Genomic DNA, 19562 nt, shown 5'->3' with positions numbered 1-19562 from the left:
CTACTACTGATCTTTGCAACAGAAGAACTGTAGAGTCTAGTTCATTTGGAGCTTCCCAGAAAAACAGATGAGGCTGGGAGGGGAACTAAAGGTGAGGTCCCTTTAGATGGGGTGGGGGGAACTGGGGCTCAAACGTCATTGTCCTGTGCCTCACATTTCTGGCTGGAGCATATCATCCTGTTATGACCTGACTGTAGACACTACCATGTATGTGGGGCTGAAAGTTCCAAGTCCAATGCTCCCTGACTGTCTGACCTGAGCAGGGCTCTTCAACTTCCCTTATTTCAATCTCCCTATCAGTAAAATTGATTTTCTGTTATTTTACAGAAATCTGCAGCCTATTCCATCACTTTCAAAGTTACTATGGAGTTATGCCTGGCAGCCTCTGTGAAAAAGATGAGCCGGGGTACTTCATAGCATTGCCTTGCAGCCAGATCAGCATGAACACAGGCATGTCGCTCACTGAATGTCAGCCACCTCTGAAGCAAAACTGTCAGCGATGAGCATAAACTAGCAAACGTTAAGAATATTCACTCTGGCTGCACTAATACACTTACATGGGTTTGGAATCAGAACTAGCTCATGACTAATAAGAAGAGCAAATTAGCATTTACTTGCAAATGGATCACGTTGCAACTGAGCAAATTTTCCACTCTTTCATCTCCCTCCTTTCTTTAGCAGAAACAAGTTTGCATAAAGTTGTTTGCAAATATAAACAATATGGCACTGCTAAACACTCAGAAGCCAGTAAGTGCCAAAATAAATGCAGCAAAAGAAGGGTTGCATATGCATTATTACAGCCCAGGTTATGTAGACTGTCATATAATGAGAACATAAAGTCCTCAATGGAAAATTCTGCCCTGTTTCTTGATACAGCTTCGAGAAACAAAATGAATACTCCACCAAGTGAAGACCTCTCAGGTACACAGCTGATCACTCACCGTGCTGGGTCACGCATGGCTGGTAGGAAGTTCTGACATCCTTCATGTGGGAGCACACCAAGCAAGTGCATTCACCTACAAAATGTGTACCTGAACAGTTCAGGCTGTTGAAGGGATGGCATCCTGCTGTATCTCAGCTCATTCACTGCGCTCCGATCTAGGCAGTGGCTAGCAATGAAAGATACAGGCCATGAAAATATTTAGGAAGTCCTATTCAATGGCCTGTGTTGATAACCAAACACACAGTTAGCAGCAGCGAAATTCAGGAACGTGGTGCTCCTATAAAGATTAGTTTCTGCGCTCTGGTAAAACCACAGCACAGATGACTTATTAGCATCTTGAAAAGACTCTGCATCTTGAAAATAGGTGGATGGCAACAAGGCTACAGCATATCCCCTGTGTCACTCCTTTTCCTGTTAGCCCTCCTACAAAACAGGCTGTAATGCTAAGAAACTCAAGCCACGGATGCACGAGGCAGTTGAATAGCTTAGAATTGCTGTGTTGCCCACCAGTGATGCTGAACAGACCATGTACACATGTGTCCTTGTTCTTGTTAGCAGCTAGGGGAGAAGGCATGAGTGGGTCAAACCAATCTGCTTAGAAGTATTGCAAAGTAAAATCACCTCATGCTTACGTAAGATCTTGCCCTGAGGTGTGTAACTTGGATTTTTCAATACAAATAATAAACCTTTTGAAAGCTACTACAGTCAGGTATCCAGCGTATTTCCTTTCTAAACAGATGAGCTGCCACTGCCCCTCATTTCTCACAGTACTACTCAGTCAAGACCGGTAGCATCATCAGTATGCATACGCCATAACTTTACTGTTCTGTAACTGGATTTGACAATCGTGAAAATCAAGGGGAGGTACCTGAGAGAAAGACTTTGCCTCTGTCTCATTTAGGGCCTGTGTTCAAGTCTGGTTTTTGTCTCACCCTGGAGGAGTGCTCCTACACTGAGATGTAGAGGAAAAGAAGTTTAATCTGTTTTTAATGATGAGAAATCAGGTGATGCCAGAGGATTTCAGTCACTTCAAGGAACATGTCTGTGGTCCTCCTGACAAGCAGAATTAGCACTCATCAGCTGTAGATGCATAGAGACTAACTCGGTGGCTGAGGGAAATAACTCAGTAATGAGGATTGCTGAGACTTAGTTTTAAATAATCATTGACAATAAATGATGTTCCCCTTACTGGTGGATTTCTCCATTAGTACGAGTCTGGCATCTTCCTGTGAGGAGTAAAATTAGGCAGAAAGCAAAGGCATGAAACATTTTTACATTAAGAATAATGATTAGGAGGCACACTTTGATGGCACCGGAACGTCAATCCACACAGAATCCTCTGAAGTCGACAGCAATGACTCCAGAGTTGTATTAGACATCTCTTGCCACAGAAAGAAGTCAGTCACAAAACAGTGTTAGAAGCAGGGAGAAAGAGCAGATGAGAGCAGAACTATGTCCCCAGGTTTGTCATAAAGAAATATAATAAATAAAGTAAAATTTAAAAAGCCCATCCTCTTCTCCTAGTGCTATAAATGTTACCAAATGTAGAAAGGAACAAAATCTCCAAATATCTGATGGCCCAGAGAGACTTCTGGATGCTTCTTTGAACAGTCCTGAAGTGGGCTCAGGGAGGAAATATTGTGAGAACCAGGTTATTCTGCAGAAATTCCATGTTTGCTACCCAGAAATACCTCAAGGGCAACCCTGCAGCAGCAATGGCTTTAAAAATCACCTCTTTTCCTTGATGCCTCACTGCATGAAAGCAAAGAGATGTTCAAAGAACATTCTGCTCGGCTGTGGAGTAAGCATACTCAGACTCTTTCTGCTCAACAGGTATGCATGCTGTGTGAGCACAAAGCTTTGAAACTTGACCAAATAGCAGACTATTTGTCCCTATCAGTTAGCTACATCATTAGCCAGTAATCTGTGTCCTTCAGCTATACTAGTGCGTAGATTTGGTTTTGGTCTGTCTTCTTTGGTCATTCTGCACCTGCCATCTTCACTTTTTCCATTTGAAAGCCCCAAAGAACTGTGCCAGCATTTATCTGACAGCATCTCTTGCAAGGGTTCCGTCTCTCAGATATTGTAGAACAGGCCTGCTAATAGTGGGAGCATTTTAGCTCCAACAGAATAATTGGAAATTGGATTTTTCTCTCTGGCATGCCTTTTGGGATCTTCTACAATTGAGCTATTGGATGTTTTGATGGATAATTGTGACGGTAATGCTGGTGGTGTAATAATAATAATAATGAGGATAATGATAAGTATTTCTTTGCAAGTGAATAGCAGCCTGAGAAAGTTATTTGGGAAAATTTTTACAAAAAGCCCCAACATATACCCAGAACAAACCCCTTAATCCACCTTCTGTTGCATTGATGAGGAAAAATATGCTTTATTCACATCCGTCAAAATTACTCACCTTATGCAAGAGGAGAAGAGAATTTTTCCAGTCTGAGTTATTTCCAGAGACTTTGCAACACTTTACAAAATAATCAGCCACCACATTCCCCTGAGTTCACTACACTATCAGCCTATTGTTCATGCCAACAGAGATACAATGAGAAAAATCCCATGGTCACAGAAAGTCAGTTGCATCACTAATACCAGCGTCCAGGAATCGCTTTGGTCACATGTATTATAATAACACCTTGAAGGCCCAGCCAAGCTCCTGCTCTACGAGGACTGTGAGGAATGCTGTAAAAGAGCATTTGTGCTCCCACAGCCTGCAATGTAGAAGAGGGAAGCAAAAGCACAGGGAGATAATGTGAGAATCAGAGAAGTGGGAGCCAGACAAACTCACAGTCTTCTGTCTGGAGCTTGTTGCCTCCCACTCCCAGCTGCACCTTGGCCTACACGGAAACAAATCTGTTAATGTCTGATTGGCTTCTGCTTACCATCACAGCAGGTAAGCCATGCGTGTTTTGCAGACTTACCGTCTCCACAGTCAACCTGTCTTTCTCCAGGAGGATGAGGGTGAGGTCAGATGGAACATAAATGCTCATCTTTCTTTGGACTGCTACCCTGTGATGCTTGGGGAAGACAAATGACCTGATCACCTCCATGCAAACAAACTGTCTGGTGATGAATAGAATAGAATAGAATAGAATAGAATAGAATAGAATAGAATAGAATAGAATAGAATAGAATAGAATAGAATAGAATAGAATAGATAGAATAGAATAGAATAGAATAGAATAGAATAGAATAGAATAGAATAGAATAGAATAGAATAGAATAGAATAGAATAGAATAGAATAGAATAGAAAAATACTTCAACTGGAAGGGAACTACAACAATCATCTAGACCAACTGCCTGACCGCTTGACCCCTTCAGGGCTGACCAAAAGTTAAAGCACGTTATTAAGGGAATTGTCCAAACGCCTTTTGAACACTGGCAGCCTTGGGGCGTCAACCACCTCTCTAGGAAGCCTGTTCCAGTGTTTGACCAGCCTCTTGGTAAAGAAATGATTCCTAATATCCAGTTTAAACCTCCCCTGGTGCAGCTTTGAACCATTCCCCTGTGTCCTGTCACTGGATCCCAGGGAAAAGAGATCAGCACCTTCTTCTCCACTTCCTATGGACAACGGGCAAGTTGTGAAGTACCACATGGACAATTTTTCTACCAAAAAGTTTTCTTTGCATCAGGGTGGCAGGATATTTTCAACATTTTGTCCATCTCTACTCTGGGACAAAAGTGGAGTGAGAGAAGAAATGCAGGAACATCACCAGAGAAAAAAAGATAATAAACATGAGCTTGGGAAAGTAAAGATGTGGACAAGAGGCACGTGCTTATATATTATTTCTTTGCATATACCCTGTGCAATTACATTCTCCTGAAATCCCACAGTTACACTACCAGGAAGGCTTTGGTAGGGAAGTGTTGTCTTCCAAGCTGAATCCTATCAGCATGAACTCTGAGAGAACAAACAGTGATGGTTGGGTTGGAGTGAGCTGGTTTTGGAGCCCAGGTCACACATCTGTAGAAACTGCGATGCCATCAACACACTTGTTGTCTTGACTCTCCAAGTGTGTGTGGGAGGGATGCATTTTTGGGGAGACATCTGCTGTTCACGACCTTCCAAAAAAACCCAAGCGTGGCAAAAAAAAAAAAAAAATAAAAATAAAAAATATAAAGAAAACCAGTTACCTTCACTTAGGACTTGGCCCGTCCTCACAGGACAAGAACTCCATTCCCACCATCTGGGTTGCCTTTGCTCAGCCCCTCTGGTTTGTCAACATCTGTCACATCCAGGGCTCCAGATGGGGTGTGGTGCCCATGGGGTCTGCCTTGGGGTGCCTTGTGGACAGCAGTCCTGTGCAGCTGGACACCCCTGCACAGAGTCCCATGGGGCTGGTGCTCAGGTGGGGCAGGCTCCCTGCTGGGACTGGACCTGTGAGTCTTGCCCATAAGTTCAGGCGAAGTGATCTGACCAGGGAACAGTTTTACTGAGGATGGCTGTTGACATCTCTGTCTTGCATGAGAACCCAAACCTGACTGCACAGGGCCCAGTGTCTCCTGCCAGTTTTGGCCTTGCTCTCAGCAGGTGCCGGCAGCAGGTGTCCTCTAAAGACTCTTGCTGCATGTGATTTCCAGCCACTCCTTCGAAAACTTGGAGCACTGAAAGTGGGGAAAGGAGGACAAGAGGCAGATGAGGTGAGAAAAACAAACCGCAGATACTGTGATCACCAGAGAACCAGGGACTTGTGGACCTCAGTGTATGTTACAGCTTTGGGTCTGCTCGCCTTTTTGCAGTGGTTTATCGGACACCATAATAAAGCTCCAGCTCTTCTCTGAAGCTTGTCCTTCCCTTCCATGCAATGGTTGCAGGGCAGCCCAAGCAAGGCGGGTGTTGCTCTGGAAGGCTCCTGAACATCATCAGCGTGCCAGTTTTTTATTCCCCTTTCAGTCTTTTCTACTTCTATTAGTCTGTTTTAATCCAATCTGTAAAGAAGAGAGAGGAGCATAACAAACCGAGTAAGCAAGTTTACTGAAACACTGAATTTTTGCTTGCGGAGTTCACAGACTGCAATGGGTAGGTCTTGTTAGTTTGTTCTTGCTAACCAACTTGGTACTGTCCAATACATATACTTTAAAAACAAAACCCTAAAAATCAAAAGGATCCTCCAGGAACTGATGGAATCCAGTCATCCAAGAATGAACCGATTGGAGCTAGGTTTGAGTGCTACCTCTCTTTGATGGAAATCACTAGACCTTGCGTATCAAGGGATTTGTCAATTGCTGCTTCAGTACTGTCATAACTCAAAGAAGATGCTGAAAATCTGACAGCTCCTGGTTTTCCAATGGAGCTGAAGGATTGTGAGCCTCTGCCTCCATTAAAAGGAAGTAAACTAAGAGAAATCTGGAAAGCTTGACACTGAAAAACCTTAGTCTTAACATTTCAGACATAAATACTGACAAGAGAGGTATGGTATTATGCATGATGGAATATTAAAGTGGAAGTCCTTCTAAGCACTTGCATGCACTAAAGGACTTTTTCCATGTCCTTTGAATGTCTGAGAAGTCCAGTGTTCTCTCATTCGATTAAAACATAGAAGGTATGTAAGCAATTGCCACTCGGTGTGCAGTCACCCGTGTCTTTCCAAAACAAATGCTATAATGGGACTCAGAAAAGCTATTGCTGAGATATTCCTAGCTTCATTCTCAAACAGGCACATAAGGAAATACAAAAGAGCATTTTGCATCTCAGGAGAGTGAGGTAAAAGTGATAAGGTACACAACATCCTTCCTGTCATAGTATGAATTAATCTCAGGGGTAAGAAATATGCAAATAACTTAAATAATTTATTCAGTCACAGTTTTTATACAGTCTGCTTTTGAATTCCTTAGGACACGGCTAGAATTTAAGAGTTACAAGTTCATTGTGATGGTTGGGAATAAGGAAGGTTATTCATGTACTTCTTTTTCATGTGTATGTCCTGTTTTATGTGATGTTATCCCAAATAATCAAGAAGCCTCTATAATTATGTTATCTTGGCACCTGAAATTCTGCACTATAGAGGACCCTGAATACTGACAACATCTGAAAGAGCTGTGTGTTAAGCACTGAAAAAAAAATCATATCATGGATGGTTTGAAATAAGAATTTTGATAATAACAGTAAAAAAAGTCAATCAAAGCCCAGGATATCCTTGGGGAGTTTGCATTTTGGGGCAGTTGCTGCATTCCTTGGTTACTTCAAACACCTACCGCCCTTGAGGAAGATAGAGAAGAAAAGCAGGCTAAGGATCTGTTTCCTAAGAGAATTTAGCATGACTAATACATGCAGAGAAATCCTTTTGCAGTAGTGTGAAGCTCACTAAGAAATGCAAACATGCTCACGTGCACACAAGCACACCACAGCTGATGCTCGGGAGCATGACAAATGGGAGATGTTCTGTACACTTCTATCTCATTGCCTCCTCTAAAAGGAAAATGCTGTACACATTTAGGACCGTGCTTTAGGGAAATTGACCTTCCCTGCCACTCATGCTTATATTTTGGTAATGTAAATTTTAACTGTTTTTATCTTAAATGATAAATGATTTTGTAAGTGGGTAAAATGAGTAGAAGACACAATAGCACTGGGAAACTGAGAGGCAATCACACCAGGAGTTAGAAAGACATCACTTGACACAAAAGGCCAGTAGAGAAAGAGGTGAACTGATTTCCAGCTCTGTTTCTTTTGAACATACTCGCATTGGGACACAGATATAGACATGAATCTGTTTAGATAAAGAATATGCTATCATTACATTAAGCAGGAGGGAGAGTCAACAAAGTAGGAAACCAAATGAGATGTAATGAGGGAAATAGATAAAGGGAAATTGAACCAGGGCCACCCACATGTGTTCTCATCAGACCTCAAATAAAAAAAATGTTCTGTTTTTCAATTATTAATTTTCATAAAATTCTTTTATTTCCATGACCCTATAGTCTTCCATTAGTACACCATTACACTGTGGATCTTTGACAAAGGTACCACTGTCCTAAATAAGTAATGTTTCAAGACCTCCAGCTCATAGTGGTGAAATTCCTAGGATGCTGATTGTCTGGATTTTTAAAGCTAGAGTCACAAACATAATTATCAGCATAAGGACTGTGCAGCTTGCAGCTCTGTTTGGGTTCATGGTAGAATTTGATGCTAGCCTGCACAAATTCAGTTGGTTTCAGGGCCCATCAACTGGCAGTTACTGTCTGTTCAACTTTTAGAAAATAAAGTAACAGTAAACAAATAAAGAAAAATTACAATCAAGTTGTAGTCCAAGGTGCCCACTCTAATTTCTCTGACTGAAACCCATTCATCCATTATAGATATTCCTATTGGCAATCACTGAAATGTGATGCTGTCTCAATAATATGACCATGCGAAGCAGGAAAAAAAGAGCACTGCTTACATTCAAGAGCTCTGCTCTCTCTGTACATTTATCAGATTTGTATTTGCCAACTTTAGCAATAACAGCAAGCCCGAAACTGAGTTTTATTCCATCTTTTGCTTCTTTGGGATGCATCCTGAAGAGATGTCACTTATTGTTATCTCAGTAATGTAACCATGTCAGTAAAATGAAGCTGATTTTGACATCAGCTGACATCAAACTGGGTTTGGGAGCACAAACAGTCCAGGAGAATGTAATTTTTGACCAATGTGCTTGGGATATTTAATATGCAGTGTATTCTTCAGGTGTTACCATGAAACTCTGCAGTATTTTCAGCAAACAACACAGCTCTCCAACCTCAAGTATCTTCCTGGAAGAGTCACTTTCCCTATTGTAAAAGTGTCCATTTCAACTTGAGGCACACAAAAATTTGATACCTGTTTCATAACAAACCTTAGAACTAGACCTATGTTCAAAGTAAGACTTTAATGAAAAGAAATACCCCAACCTATTCATCTGCACAACTGGAATGAGAAACATGTGCTATGTGATATGCAAATGTGTGACTGGATTTTAATGATTTTAATGAAGAAAACCAGACATGATTGGTATTGGAAGGAGTCCAATCTGATTCCCCTGTTGCACTGACAGAATGTAGATATTCACTAATTCAAAGCAAAGGGCTAATTCAAAGAGTTTCACAAGCTTAGTTTTCCTGATTCCTGTGTAATCAGGTTCATAAACAGAGTTGTTTAAATGAGACAGTTATTCAGCAATTCTACCAGCAGTTCTACAGATACTTAAAATAGCTCTGTCTGAGCATTTTTTCCTTCCTGATCTAAAATCAAGCATTCCAAATACACCCATCATCACAGTAATTTTGTTTCCACTCATTTTTTTTCTTAGGGGAAGAAAGATGAAGATTCCAAAAACCTTAAGACTCTCAAAATTCATTGAAATACATCTTTCTTTCCAAATCTAACTTCTGATTACAATGTTTCACCAAATATCCATTTTCCAATGATAAAATCTCCCTCTTTCAACCCAACTTCAACTCTTTTTTTCTTTTGTACTTAGTGGGGATCCATGGTGTCAGATTTTAGCAGCCTAGAATTCAAACCTGATACCGAGGAAGAAATTCACTTGTCAGGTGCTTCCCCAGCTTTGCACTTCAAATTACTCGTATTTTTGCTTACTTTCAAGTTCATCTCCTTGATCCCACTCAGCTAACATTAACTCCTGTAAAGTCATCCCCTTGTAATATCAGGAAATTGCTGCACTTTCATATAACCTTTGATTCATCAATCTGCATTATGAGGGACATTGCATTTGCATCAGTTTTAGCGATGAAGAAACTGAAGCAAGGAAAAATTAATTTACTCTCAGAAAAGCAGCAATAGCTCTACGAGGAAGAAAACTCCTAGCCCTTGTCTAATGTATTAATCCTTATTGTACTCATGATTCCTAGAGGAATGAGGAATTATGTTAAAGACTTTGTAGACAAAGTTTACAGAAGTTCAGAAGGCAAGTGAACAAGTACTTGGATAAAAAATTCCACCAACCTTGTATTATTTCAATACAAAGAATTTTTTTTTTTTTTGCTTAAGAAACCTTTTTTCAACCACAAAGTATTGCAAACTTGGAAGGGTATCCCACTCTAAGTATCAATTTGTTCTTTCATGCTTCCTGGGAAATTTTACTGGTTGCTGTCCGAGATCAGGCCTTTCAGTTGAGAATGCTGTTGCTATTCATATGCCACTTAACAGTCTCTTTGGGGGAAGTGCACTAATTTGTTCTCAACATTAAGACAAGTTTGTACACCCCATCTTTCCCCACTGACCCCTACACAGACATGACCATGCACAGACACATACACCCAGCTGTAAAATCATTCAGGAAATGACTGTATGCAAAGACTGGTAACAGAAGGTGACAGCCATCCCATAGGACCAGAGAATAGCTCAGGCTGGAAGGGATCTTGGGAGGTCTCTGGTCCAACCTCCTGCCCAAAGTAGGGTTGGCCCTGGGGTCAGACCAGGTGCTCAGGGCTTTGGCCAGATGGGGCTTGAAACCCTCCAGGCATAGAATCATATAATCATTTAAGTTGGAAAAGACCTTTAAGATCCTTGAGTCCAACTGTAAACCTAACACTGCCAAGTCCACTACGAAACCATGTCCCTAAGCACCACATCTACATGTCTTTTAAATACCTCCAGGGATGGTAACTCAACCACTTCCCTGGGCATCTTGTTTCAATGCTTGGTAACCCTTTCTGCGAAGAAATTTTTCCTAATATCCAATCTTAACCTCCCCTGGGGCAACTTGAGGCGATTTCCTCTCATCCTATCAGTTGTTACTTGGAAAAAGACACCATGCTACAAGCTCCTTTCAGGTAGTTTTAGAGATCAACTCTCCCCTGAGCCTCCTTTTCTCCAGGCTGAACAACTCCGGTTCCCTCAGCTGCCCCTCATACGATTTATGCTTCAGACCCTTCACCAGCTTCATTCCTCTTCTTTGGACACGGTCCAGCATCTCAATCTCTTTCTTATGTAGAGGGTCCCAAAACTGAACACAGGATTTGAGGTGTGGCCTCACCAGTGCCAAGTACAGGGGGACGATTGCTTCCCTAGTCCTGCTGGCCACACTGTTTCTGACACAAGCCAGGATGCCATTGGCCTTCTTGGCCACCTGGGCACACTGCTGGCTCATATTCAGCTGGCTGTTGACCAGCACCCCCAGGTCCTTTCCTGCCAGGCACCTTTCCAGCCACACTGCCCCAAGCCTGTAGCGTGGCATGGGGTTGTTGTGACCCAAGTGCAGGACCCAGCACTGAGCCTTGTTGAATCTTGTACCATTGGCCTTGGCCCATCCATCCAGCCTGTCCAGATCCCTCTGTAGAGCCTGCCTACCCTCCAGCAGATCAACACTCCCACCCAACTCGGTATCGCCTGCAAATGTACTGATGCTGCACCTGATCCCTTCATCCAGATCATAGATACAGGTATTAAACAGAACTGGCCCCGATACTGAGCCCTGGGGAACACCACTTGTGACCAGCTGCCACCTGGATTTAACTCCATTCACCACTGCTCTTTGGGCTTGGCCATCCAGCCAGTTTTTTATCTAATGAGGAGTATGCCTCTCCAAGCCATGAGTAGCCAGTTTCTCGAGGAGAATGCTGTGGGAAATGGTGTAAGAGGTGACTGAAGTCCAGGTAAACAACATCCAGAGCCTTTCCCTCATCCACTAAGCGGGTCATCTTGTCATAGAAGGAGACCAGGTTAGTCAGTGCACCTGCCTTTTATAAACGCATGCTGACTGGTCTTGATCACCCAGTTTTCCTGTATGTGCTGCATGATGGCATTCAAGATAATCACATGGTGATGGCACAATCTCTCTAAGCAGCCTGCCCCACTGCAAGACTGTCCTCATGGGGGAAAGTTTTTTCTTGATCTCCAGCCTTAGCCTCCCTAGATTCAGCTGATGCCATGTACCTGAGACTCCCACCAAGCACTTCTGTAAAAAGCCTGGCCCTGGCCATTTGATCCCTTCTCTGGGGAAATTGATGACACGGACTCCGATGTTAAAATCGAGGAACCTTTATTATTCATAAAGCTGCTTTTTATCCCCCTACAAAGTTGTCAATCCCCCCAACATAAGTGCTTATTGGTTAACATACATTACTCACACACCTATTCTAACATTTGATTGGCTAGCTTAGCTACGCATGTCTTTTTTCCCTTGTCACAATAACTTCTTTGCTCTGGGCATTCTTCCAAAGACCTCTGTTGTTCCCTGATAACTTTCTTATTTTTCTGTTATCCCAAAACCTTCAAGGTCTGTTGTTACCTTATTTTTCTGTTATTCAAGGTCTGTTGTTACCTTATTTTTCTGTTATTCAGAAACCTTATTTTTCTGTTATTCACAAAACTTCAAGGGCATCATGGCCTTCGTTGATGTAAAATGTCTCCACACTTCTCCATAGACACAGGGGTGCCGTTAGGTGCCCCAAAGCCATCTCTGCTCCAGGCTGAATCAGCCCCAGCCCCACAGCCCCTCCTGCAATGTCCTAGTGGAAGAATATTGCTGGAGACAGAGCTGAAAGCCTTGCCTCTGTCCTAGGACACTGCTCTATCGTTTAACCTAGGGATAATAAACTGCACACGCAAATTTTAAGGCAATCATAGGGTAGGTATGCTTTGCCTTTGCCATGGTTTACAGAGGATTACTGAGGTTTTAGAAAGAGATTTTTGCTTAATTTGTTGGGGTTTGGGTTTTTTTTTGTTTGTTTGTTTGGATTTTTTTTTGTGGGATGACTCAGCTAGTCTAATTTTCTAGAGAGCCGCTATTGAAATGCAAATAATTTTTATAATGTAATCTCTCTCCCTCCCCCTCACATCTTTTCTTTCTTTTCCTCTTTCTTTCTCTCCCTTCTTTTTCCCTCCCTTTTACTCCCCTCCCTCTTCCCTCTTTCTTTCTCAACTTTGTCCTCTGTTTTTAATTTCTAAGCTTAGTCCTCAGTGCTAGGGGTGTTTTCTTCAAAAGACAATTATAAATCATTGTATTTTACATCCACCCAGCATTCTTTGGTGCTGAGTTTGACAAGTAGGATGCTGACATGGCCCATCAGAGTTAGATGCAAGTCCATGACAACATTACTGGCATTTGGTTAGGTCTTCCCTGTCAATACAGAGAACGTACCTTCGCTTCGCTTCACTTCGCTTCACTTCACTTCACTTCACTTCACTTCTGTTGTTCTAACACAAAGCAGTCACCAAAAATATGGAGATTTTTCTGAAGGATGCAGTATATTAATTTTGTGGGTTTTACTTTGTCTTCGTTGCTCACCATCCAAATCTATTTTGATTTGCAATAAATTAATTTTCCCCAAGTCAAGTCCGTTTTGCCTGTGACAGTAATTAGTAAGTAATTTCCCTGTCTTTATCTCAGCCTATGAGTTATTTCACCTTATTTTCTCCCCCTGTCCTGTTGAGGAGGGGGAATGAGAGAGCAACTGGATGGGCATCTGGCAGCTGACCAAGGTTAACCCACCACAGATCACTTCTATTAGAAGCCCTGTTTTTTCTTTTAGAATATTGGCCAACTGAACCATGTTAAGTGTGGACATACGAGTTGTCATCTTCATCTAAACAGATTGTTAGCTACCAGTGAGAATCAATTATATCACACTGTGCTCTGGGGTTTGTTTTGGTTTACAGCTTCAAACTTTCAGCAGAAGCTTCATTGTCTTTCTAAATCCAATGTATAGCTGAAAAACATCCTCCTTTGGGAGGAATACTTATTGTACAGAGTTAGATGGCTATCTTATTATTTTGCTCTGATTGCAAGCTGAGTTCAGGACTGTGCCCTGCTTTGCTGCTCATATCAAGAGACAGCCCACAGCTTGACGAATACACAAGGCTTCTGAGGGGGCAGCTAATGAGTTATATTAATATAGCACCAGAGCTTAAAATCATGCTCTGCACTGCCTCCTGCCCTCTGGTTTCTGAGTTTGGAAAGCATACTTTTGGCAAGGGCAGATTGTGGGTAGTAGACTTCAATTCATGTGGGATTTTGCTGCCTTTATGTATTTGAGGACTGGGGCTTGGTCTGCAATGTGGGCTAAATTTCCCTAGAGAAAACATTTTCCAACTTCAAAGTTACATCTTGCATTCTGAAAGCAGTTCTGCTGTGGTTCTGGAAACAGTTTTCTCCTTGGGAAACATGATGTCACCTACCAGTGAAACCTACAGGTTGTGCAGTTTGGCTTTTAAAGCCTGAATAGAAATAAATGCCAGGGTGCTTTGAATATATTTAAAGCTGGCTCTTTCCTTCACTGGTTGAGTGTCCATATAGTAAAATGTGTGCTTGTGATATCTACATCAGCTGGATTTCTTCAAAATCTGGCTTTGTTATTGCCTGTTATAGATAAATTTAGTATGTTGCATAACAAAAGTTAAGGAAAAATACCTATTTATTTTAAAGAAATTTAACCTGGTTCTGGTCAGCTATGGAGATATACTTCCAGTTTCTCTTTTATCCAGTATTTAGGCCTTGGAGTGAATATTTTTAATGTAATATTAGCATTTATTTGATACATCCTCCAGTGCTGAACAAAAAACCTAATGTAAGATAGCATGTGAGCACAAAGTGAAACAGTATATCATCTTAGTAAATGAAAAGTTGTACATTTACTCAGGTAGTTTCTGATTCCAAATTCTTAATGTGCCTGTAGGAGAATTAAATATTACCCAGTATGCATAATGCCAAAGAATTATAAATACTTTCTCTCTTGCTAGATATTTAAACTGTAAAGCTCAGCTGTGAGTTCTGTTCTGCCTGTGTATATACAGTTTTTTCAATTTACATATAGTTTCTCCTCCCATTCAGACCATGATACAGATAGGTGCAGACAGTGTTATGCATGTTCTGAGGTTAAGACAGCAAAAAGAAACTAATTTTCCTTTACACAAAAATTATATTATTTCTTTCCAAGTGACTAGAATGTGTCTGTCTGCAACTGTTGGCAGAAAACAAGTACCTATGCTCAGGGCAGATTCTATAAATATTGTTCATGTGTGAATTAGCTTAAACTGTTCTCTAGGGCATGGTATTTTCTCTTATATGAATAGATGGAAAAGACAGATAGAGATAGATTTTGCATTCAAAAAATGGAGCAAAAAGATGAGAAATGTCCTGCAAAACTTGCAGTGAATTCAAGCTTTTCTAAAAGTGGTAAATAGTCTAATCAGGGAGGTCCATCTGTGATGTCTTTTTAAAGGGAAGGATCCATTTCATCTTGGATGAATCAGAAAGCCTGGAGTACCACCCGTTGTTACTGTGTATCATCACAGCAACTTCACAGTGTTCATGACTGTAGAAGTATAACGAATTCTTAATTGTTGCTCCTTTTTACATAATTATTCCCCAGTCATTTTAGCTGCTCTTGCAGCCAGAGTCAGTGTCACTAAATGTAAACTTGCAATGTAGTCTAGTGGCAACCTCTGGAGAAATTTCTGTTGGAAAACACTGGAAGACAACTAGAGGAAAAGAACTAATTAGCAGATACAAATTCTGACCCATTGTTTTACAACTTCCTCCCCAGGAACCATGGCTCTTGAATTCCTTTTGGAGATAAAATAATGCCTTTTGGCACTATTATCAGGTGCTTAATGGCACAAAATCAGGTTTAATCAGGTTGGGTGTCTTTAGAAAAATGAGGTGCCAACATATGAAATGACAAAAAAAGTTTATTCTAAACAAACTTTTCCCATTTGTTAGATGAAAAACCGAAGTACAGAAGACATTTCAATGTAAGTTATTTTATAAACCATATTAATTTCTGATTATTTATTAGTAAGAAAAACAATTACGATCTTGGTAAAATTCTGTAAGTAAATAAGAGACCTAACTGATGCAGTAACAAAATAAGACATAGCCATATTAATCACCAAAAGTATTCAAGTCTGGATCCTAGAAAAATGAAACAGAAATCAAAGAAGTATTTTATTGCCAGTAGAAACTTTCAGGCTTTGAAAAATTCAGCATCTGAAAGTCTACATACATTCATGTATTGATGCATGACACACATGAACATGGGCTAGTGGTTTTTCTGTCCTCAGAGAACAGAATAAGATACACCTTTTTGTATGAATATAAGCCTGCTAATGGAAAAATTTAGAAATCCAGACAACACACAAGAGAAAGATGAACAGTAAAAGCACAAATGGATAAAAAGATTACCACATCTGACAAAAGAGCAGTATCCAATTCCAGAGGCAGACGAATCAGTAATTGAAGGACTACCTTTGGAGTCCACAGGTGACAGTAAATGTTATAAAAATAAAATAAAATAAAAGAGACATAAGGATGTTGTGACAGTGTCACAGAGACCATCAAGGCTTTGGGGGTATAAAGAGAAGTCATTGACAGACTTGACTGATATGCGAGCAGAGGACAGACTCTGTGTGGTGTTTCTGCCAAAAAAAGTGAATGGGATGCTCCATTACTACGCTCAGACAATGCCCTCATCAGAGGATGACAAGATTACAGGGGGAACTCAGGAAGGGAAAGTGTCTGAGGCCCAACCCTTCCTGCTGTACCAGTGTCTTGGTCAAAGTACTCCCAGAGACTGTCCATGACCCATGGTTATCAGAGCTGACTTGCTGTTGCTAATGGCCAACCCTAAGCCTGTCATTTCCTAGCTTTGAGGGCCTCATGGTTCAGCTTCCATAGCAATCTCAATTCAGTCTTGCTGCATGAAAAACATTTGCACATTATAACAAAATTATGTGCTAATGCACTTATAAAACCACTGACATCAACCATATGGATATGTGAGTACCCAATCTAATCTTGGAAACTACCAAGTGTCACCCTAGTGTGGCTCCCTACCCTAGCAGGAGAAGGAAGAAGGCCAGATTTGGCTTTTTAGTTCTCTTTACTTTCTTGAGAGCACTGTACGTGGCTATTGCAGTGTGCCTGAGCTTTTGTAATTATGGCAATAGTCTGAAAATTGAAAATAGAAAAGCACTGTGCTCCCCTAACGGTGCACTAATACCTGTTATTAGCAAAGAACATAATCTTCTGAGTCCCTTAGATACAGATTTAAAAAACCTTGCAGCTTGCTAGACAGCTTATCAGAGGTAATTAAAGCCTGGCTGAACATACTCGCTTTTAAGATACCCAGAAGGACTTGCTCCATTTTTATGAGGCAGAGATGCTGCCTCAGCACCAATCCCCACCTGATCAATGCCTTCTGCAAGAAATCTATTAAACAGTCCTTCTCGAAATGGTGGAGGTGGTGTCTTTTGAAATGTCCAACTACTGCAATTTCCTATTGTGTTTTAAAAAGATACTTTGTGACTGAGCAAGGAAGAGATAAAACAGAGGACATATAGCAGTTCCTAACTAAAAGAAAAATTGATTGACAGGAACTGCCAGGTTGGGCTGACAGGAATTGATCAGCATCCTTGGCTTTTTAAAGATAGTTTTGCAATGTTTTGGACACAGAAATAATTTTGCCCTGTGAAAAAAGGAGGATATTAATGAGTCTTATATCCCATTCATATTTGCAGTATTGTTTTCCTTTCTAACGTCTGTGGGTGTCACCTTTCTCTGAAAACAAAGCAAACTGCAGCTTGCATCTGAATTTTTGATGCCTCCTACCATCTAACATGCCTTTACAATGTCTTCTCTAACTTCTTAAGATAATGCTGCCAAAAGCACCTGAAAAATTTGGCAGCTTCAGCCCCGGTTTTATTCATATCAGAATCTCCTAGCACAATGGTGTTGTGCATCCACCACAGTCAAGTCTCTTTTCTCTTTTAGTGGTGTCACACTAGTGTAGCTGCTGCAATATTTCTCATAATGTCAATGAGTAACGCAGTGTCACAGTTCAACCCCAGCAGGAGAGTTAGTGCCAGAAGTCATTGCAGCACTGGAGTTATCTCAGATTGCTTTATAACACTGATGCTATGAAAGTAGTTATAGCACCGAGTAAAAGGAAGACAGATGGAATTTTTCCCTGCTGTTAGCCTGAAGCGTGTAATCCAGATAGACAGAGGAGAGCCTAGATAGCAATCGTTAGAGGTGAATACAACAACAGTCTCATCCATCCAAGATTTTCAGATGCTTCATTTGTGTGCCAGTAGGATTTTTTTAGTGTACTTCATGAAGGTAACAAATTCATAGACCATCTGTATTTAATTAATTTAGCAATAAATAAACATACAGAACTCAAAAGATCTAAGTGGTATAATTGCTCATCTCCTGTGAAGGGTAAGAAATTAATTTTGCTATAATTATTATCAAACCGCAGTGAGCAGAGAGATTGTTTTTTCCTCCTTTGAATTGCCTCCTCCCCTCCAAGTCTGTATTTCAATGAAGGTCTTTTATTGTTTAATGTATCTGTCATCATCTGCTGTCAAGATAACATCAGGCAGATGCAAGCATTCTCATTTTATTATTGTATTATTTTCCTTTTGCTTGCCTCAGGAAAGTTGTTTTAATTGCTGAGGATAAGGACAAATCCACAGATCTAGGAGCTAAAGGGGAAATAAAATAATGCCAATATTTGTATAACTGAGGAGAAAATCTGTCTGTTCATATAGTTCTATAATTCCTAACATTATCATTTATAATTGGAAGAAGCTGACAACAATAAGAGGAGAAGGTACCAGGGGGAGGGTTATGAATGACTACACAGTCCCTAGTATTATGAGGATTCACAAGAACTAATAGCAGGGAAAGTGGAAAACAAGTGCCAAACATTAATCTTAATCCTTCTAGCTCCACCTATGATTTCTGAGGGCAGGATAGGTCTAGGTCATACTGCTGAATACCATGAACAGTCTGATGAGGTCTGATCCCTCCTCCACCTGCTTTGGAGAGCAAGGGCCAGACTTAAAATTGGAATAAAAAGAAAATAGTTTTTGACAAGGGATGAATGAATCAGCATTCACTATGTAGGTCCCTGTTCATCAGCCAAACATAAATCTTGCTTGGATGAGAAAACTTCATCCACTCTGGCATGGCTGAGGTTTGCTAGGCACTTGGTGAGCACTACACCAAGCAGGATTGGGAAAGAGATGGTAAAACCATACCCTTGACTGGCAGGGGGTTCCCTATCAGAAGATCGGAATCATGACAGGGTTCCTGAAGGGTGTTTTGAATTGAACACAAAATCACACAGAATTGCGGGGGTTGGAAGGCACCTCAGAAGAGCACCTAGTCCAAAGTCCGGTGCAGAGACTGGCTAGCAAGAGCAGGTTGCCAAGAACTACATCCAGTCAGGGTTTGAATATCTCCAAGGACGGAGACTCCACAACCTCTCTAGGCAATGTTAGTGCTTAACAACCCTCACAGTTTAACAATTTTTTCTTCTCTTTAAATGGATTTCCCTGCACTTTAATTTGTGCTTGTTGCCTCTCATCCTGTCACTGAACACCACAGAGAAAAGTCTGGCTCCAACTTCTTTACTCCCTCCCATCAGGTATTTATACACATGGATAAGATCCCCCCACAGCCTTGTCTTCTCCAGGGTGAAAGGCCCAGCTCTCTCAGGCTTCTCTCATGTGAAAGATGCTCCAGTTCCTGAATCATCTTCGTGACAATCACTGGGCATGCTTCAGTTAGTCCATGTCTCTTTTGTACTGGGAATCCCAGAACAGGACACAGCACACCAGAGATGAGTAAAGAGGAGAGATCACCTCCCTTGAGCTGCTGGCCATGCTCTGCCTAATGC

This window comes from Tyto alba, unplaced genomic scaffold (genome assembly GCF_018691265.1).
Source record: "Tyto alba isolate M040663 unplaced genomic scaffold, T.alba_DEE_v4.0 Super-Scaffold_13, whole genome shotgun sequence".
NCBI lineage: Eukaryota > Metazoa > Chordata > Aves > Strigiformes > Tytonidae > Tyto > Tyto alba.
Note: the sequence above shows the minus strand (reverse complement) of the source record.